The following is a 6312-nucleotide window of genomic DNA, read 5'->3' on the forward strand; positions in this document are numbered from 1 at the left end:
CTGTTGCTGATGCTCACATCTATGGTTCCAGATCTATTTCCTAGGGTTTCTATCTCTAGCGTTGCCTCACTTTGGGTTTTCTTTATTGTGTCTACTTCCCTTTTTAGTTCTAGTATGGTTTTGTTCATTTCCATCACCTGTTTGGATGTGTTTTCCTGTTTTTCTTTAAGGACTTCAACCTGTTTGGTTGTGTTTTCCTGCTTTTCTTTTAGGGCCTGTAACTCTTTAGCAGTGCTCTCCTGTAATTCTTTAAGTGACTTATGAAAGTCCTTCTTGATGTCCTCTATCATCATCATGAGAAATGTTTTTAAATCTGGGTCTAGATTTTCGGTTGTGTTGGGGTGCCCAGGACTAGGTGGGGTGGGAGTGCTGCATTCTGATGATGGTGAGTTGTCTTGTTTTCTGTTAGTAGGATTCTTATGTTTGCCTTTCGCCATCTGGTAATCTCTGAAGCTAGCTGTTATAGTTGTCTCTGTTAAGAGCTTGTTCTTCAGGTGACTCTGTTAGCCTCTATAAGCAGACCTCGGAGGGTAGCTCTCTCCTTAGTTTCAGTGGGCAGAGTATTCTCTGCATGCAAGCTCTCTTCTTGCAGGGAAGGTACCCAGATATCTGGTGTTCGAACCAGCCTCCTGGCAGAAGTTGTGTTCCACTCAGTAGAGGTCTTAGGATCCCGTGTGGAATCCTGTGTGGGCCCTTGCGGGTGTCAGGCGACTCTGCTGGCAAGGTACTCCGGTGCTCTAGTGGAGTGGAAGGGACTTGTGCCCCAGGTCAGGCCCGGGTAGTCTGCTTCCCTATTTACCGCAGTCTCGGGTTCCGTGCGATTGGATTGGGGCAGGCGCTGTGTTCCACTCACCAGAGGTCTTATGATCCTGTGTGGAATCCTGTGTGGCCCTTGTGGGTGTCGGGTGACTCTGCTGGCAAGGTACCCCAGGGCTCGAGTGGAGCGGAAGGGGCTTGTGCCCCAGGTCAGGCCCGGGTAGTCTTGTTTCCCCTTCTAAAAAGGATTGAACTATCTACACTTTGGTCTTCCTTCTTGAGTTCATGTTGTGTTTGAATTGTATCTTGGATATTCTGAGCTTCTGGGCTAATATCCACTTATCAGTGAGTGCATATCATGTGTTTTCTTTTGTGATTGGGTTACCTCACTCATTGGGTTACCTCACTCAGGATGATATCCTCCAGATACATCCATTTGACTAAGCATTTCATAAATTCATTGTTTTTAATAACTGAGTAGTACTCCATTGTGTAAATGTACCACATTTTCTGTGTCCATTCCTCTGTTGAGGGACATCTGGATCCTTTCCAGCTTCTGGCTATTATAAAGAAAGCAATTATGAACATAATGGAGCATGTCTCCTTGTTACAAGTTGGTATATCTTCTGGGTATACGCCCAGGAGTGGTACTGCTGGGTCCTAAGGAAGTACTATGTTCAATTTTCTGAGAAACCACCAAACTTATTTCCAAAGTGGTTGTACCAGCTTGCAATTCCACCAACAATGGAGGAGTATTCCTCTTTCTTCACATCCTCGCCAACATCTGCTGGCACCTGAGGTTTTGATCTTAGCCATTCTGACTGGAGTGAGGTGGAATCTCAGGGGTTGTTTTGATTTACATTTCTGGATGTGGAGTTTTTTATTTTATTTTATTTATTTATTTATTTATTTATTTATTTATTTTTAGGTGCGTCTTAGGCATTCAGTATTTCTCAGCTGAGAATTATTTGTTTAGTTCTGTACCTCATCTTTCAAATAGGATTATTTGTTTCTTTGGAGTCTAACTTCTTGAGTTCTTTGTATATCTTGGATCTTAGTACTCTATCAGATGTAGAATTGGTAAAGATTTTTCCCAATCTTTTGTTACCTTTTTGTCTTATTGACAATGTCCTTTGCCTTACAGAAGCTTTGCAATTTTTATGAGGTCCCGTTTGTCAATTCTTGATAATACAGACCAGCCATTGGTGTTCTGTTCAGGAATTTTCCCCCTCTGCCCATATGGTTGAGTATCTTCCTCAAATTCTCCTCTATAAGTTTTAGTGTGGGGGCTGGTGAGATGGCTCAGTGGGTAAGAGCAGCCGACTGCTCTTCCAAAGGTCTGGAGTTCAAATCCCAGCAACCACATGGTGGCTCAAACCCATCTGAATTGAGATCTGACTCCCTCTTCTGGAGTGTCTGAAGGCTGCTACAGTGTACTTACATATAATAAATAAATAAATCTTAAAAAAAAAAAAAACTTCTGAAACAAAGTTTAAAAAAAAAAAGTTTTAGTGTATCTGGTTTCATGTGGAGGTCCTTGATCCACTTGGACTTGAGCTTTGTACAAGGAGATAGAATGGATACATTCACATTCTTCTACATGCTAACTACCAGTTGAACCAGCACCATTTTTTGAAAATGCTATATTTTTCCACTGGATGGTTTTAGCTCCTTTGTCAAAGATCATGTGACCATAGGTGTGAGAGTTTATTTCTGTATCTTCAATTCTATTCCATTGATTACTCTACCATTACTGTGCACTTTTTATCACAATTGCTCTGTAGTACAGCTTGAAGTCAGGCATGGTGATTCCACCAGAAATTCTTTTATTGTTGAGAATAGTTTTGACTATCCTAGGTTTTTTGTTATTCCAGATGAATTTGTAAATTGTTCTTTCTAACTCTGAAGAATTGAGTTGGAATTTTGGTGGAGATTGCATTGAATCTGTAGATTGCTTTCAGTAAGATGGCCATTTTTTTCTATATTAATCCTGCTAATCCATGAGCATGGGAGAACTTTTCATCTTCTAAGATCTTCTTTGACTGGTTTCTTCATAAACTTGAAGTTCTTATCATGCAGATATTTCCCTACCTTAGAGTTACACCAAGATATTTTATATTATTTGTGACTATTGTGAAGGGTGTTATTTCCCTAATTTCTTTTCAGCCTGTGTATCTTTTGTGCAGAGGAAGGCCACTGATTTGTTTGAGTTAATTCTATATCCAGCTACTTTGCTGAATTTGTTTATCAAGCTTAGGAGCTCTCTGGTGCAATTTTTGAGGTCACGTCTGTATACTATCATACTTTCTACATTTCTTTTTTTACTAGATATTTTCTTTATTTACATTTCAAATGTTATCCCCTTTCTTTGTTTCCCCTTCTAAAATCCCCTATCCTCTCCTTGCTCCCCCTGCTCCCCAACCCACCCACTCCTGCTTCCTGGCTCTGACATTCCCCTATATGTAGGGATACAACTTTCCCAGGACCAAGGGCCTCTCCTCCCTTTGATGACCAACTAGACCATCCTCTGCTACATATGCAACTAGAGCCACAAGTCCCTCCATGTGCTTTCTTTGATTGGTGGTTTAGTCCCAGGGAGCTCTGGGGTAAATGGCTATTTCATATTCTTAATTGCCTATAGATCTTTGCATAGTTGAAGCCTTTTGAGATTTCCTCTGTCCAATGCAGCATATCTATTGTTGTTGTTCTTGTTCAGTTTATGCTTAGATAGTCATGCTTTGAAGATTTTATGGCTATAGTTTCTATCATAACTAGGAGACATGTTTTTTATAGACCTGTGTGTATATCAAAAATAGTTTCTCTAAAAAGTTACATTGTCGATTACAATTATGAACACAGTACTGATTTTGACAGTTTGAAATGTAATTTTTATTTTACCATTAAAAGTTTCCTATATATGGTTACGAACAGTAATACTAGGCAAGTTATAAAATGTTTTCTAAAAATTTAAACTCTCACTGTTTCTGACAAATTCTTACTAAATGATGTTAAGTGTATGTTTTATTACAGGTTATTTACTTTGTATGTGTGTTTTTAAGGAGTGTTTCCACATGCTGTGGTACATGTGTGTCAGACAAAATTTACAGGAGATTGTTCTCACCTGCCACCATGTAGGTTCTGGGGATAAAACGAAAGTGTTCAGGCTTTGAAGAAAGTGGAATGGACTGCTACGCCAGTAAAATGGTCCATATTACACTTTTAAAAACTATTTTCTACTTTAAATTAAATTAATTTTAAAATTTTATGTACTCATTCACTTTAGATTCCAATATCATTCCTATTCCATCTCTTCCCTCTCAGAGACCTGACCCATTCCCTCTACCTTTCTCCTCTGAGAAGGGAGAGTCTCTCCTGGTTATCATATCAAGTCACTGCCTTATTAGGCCTCCCACTGAGGCAAGACAAGGCTGCTCATGATCCACAGGAAGGTATCAGATCCAGGCACAGTCCCCCATGAGGACCAAGCTGCACACCTGCTACATATATTTGGGGTCCTTTGTCCAGCCCATGCTTTCTCTTTCATTGGTGATTAAGTGTTTGTGAGGCCCCAAGCATCCAGGCTAGTGACCCTGTTAGTCTTTCTGTGGAGTCTCTGTCCTAGTTGGGTCACTCAATCCTTCCTTCAAATTTTCCATAAAACTCCCAAGTGCCAGCTAATGTTTGACTGTGGGTCTCTGCATCTGTTTCCATTGGCTGCTGAGTGGAACCTCTCAGAGGACTTTTATGCTAGGATCCTGATTATAAGTATAACAGTTCCATTAATAATATGAGCGATTGGTTTCTATACAAACACTATGCATTTTTATTACTATTGCTCTGTAGTACAGCTTGAAGTTAGAGATGGTAATATTTTTAACATTCTAAATCTAATAGGACAGAAAAAGAAGACTAATCTTGAACACTAAAAGAGACAACTTGCTAAATGGAAGACCAGTGGCTAGTACACTAAGATCAACGATTAATTAATGGGCCCCCTGAAACTGAAAATCTTCTGTAATTCAAATGATTCTGTTAATAGGGATCCTGAATTTCTTTTACTATACAAGGTTGTTTATGCCATCCTAATATTTTTGGTTTTCCATGTGAAGTTGAGAAATCTTTCAAAGTCTATAAAGATTATTCTGGAATTTTGATGGGAATTGAACTGAAGTTGTGGATTGCTTTTGGTAAGATAGCCATACCAATCCATAATCATAGGAGATCGTTCTATCTCTTGATATCTTCTTCAATTTCTTTCTTCAGAAACTTGAAATTCTTGTCATATTAGAAACTCACTTGCTTGGATAACATTACACCAAAATATTTTATATTATTTGTGGCTATTGTGAAGTGTGATGTTTCTCTAAATCGTTTCCAGCCTTTTTACCATTTGTATAAAGTAAGGCTACTGTTCATTATATATCCAGCCATTTTGCTGAAAGTGTTTATCACTTCTAGGGGTTCTCTGGTACATTTTGAAGGTCACTTATGTATATTATAATACCCAGGAATATTGACTTCTCCCTTTCCAAAATGTATCTCCTTGATCTGTTTTAGTTTTCTTATTGCTCTAGCTAGAAATTCAAGTTCTATATTGAGATCTTAGGCAGAGAGTGGGCAGCCTTGTCTTGTCCCTGATTTTAGTGAAATTGCTTTCAGTTTCTCTCTATTTGATTTGTTGTTCACTATTGTCTTGCTACATAGTGCCTTTATTTTGTTTAGGTATTTGCCTTGTATCCCTGTTCTGTACAAGACTTTTGACATAAAGGGGTGTTGAATTTTGTCAAAGGATCTTTTTTTTTTCCAGTATCCAATGAGATGATTATGTGATTGTCTTTCTTTCAGACTTGTTTATGGTAGCTTATGTTGATAGATTTTTATATATTGGATCACACCCAGTATCCCTGGAATAAAGTTTATTTGATCTTGGTGAATGATATCTTTGATGTGTTCCTGGATTCATTTTGCAAGTTTTTTTTTTTCCCCAGAGTCAACTGTTTACTGGAATAATTTTCTTTTTTTTTAAATTAGATATTTTCTTTATATAAATTTCAAATGCTATCCTGAAAGTTCCCTATACCCCCCCCCCTGCCCTGCTCCCTTACCCACCCACTCCCACTTCTTGGCCCGGGCATTCACCTATATTGGGGCATATAAAGTTTGCACTACTAAGGGGCCTCTCTTCCCAGTGATGGCCGACAATGCCATCTTCTGATACATATGCAGCTAGAGACACGAGATCTGGGGGTACTGGTTAGTTCATATTGTTGTTCCACCTATAGGGTTGCAGACCCCTTCAGCTCCTTGGGTGCTTTCTCTAGCTTCTCCATTGGGGGCCCTGTGTTCTAACTTATAGATGACTGTGAGCATCCACTTCTGTATTTGCCAGGCACTGGCATAGCCTCATAAGAGACAGCTATGCCAGGGTCCCTTCAGCAAAATCTTGCTGGCATATGCAATAGTGTCTGAGTTTGGTGGCTGATTATGGGATGGATCCCTGGGTGGGGTAGTCTCTGGATAGTCTATCCTTTCGTTTTAGTTCCAAACTTTGTCTCT

Source organism: Mus musculus, chromosome 9, assembly GCF_000001635.26.
Source record: "Mus musculus strain C57BL/6J chromosome 9, GRCm38.p6 C57BL/6J".
NCBI lineage: Eukaryota > Metazoa > Chordata > Mammalia > Rodentia > Muridae > Mus > Mus musculus.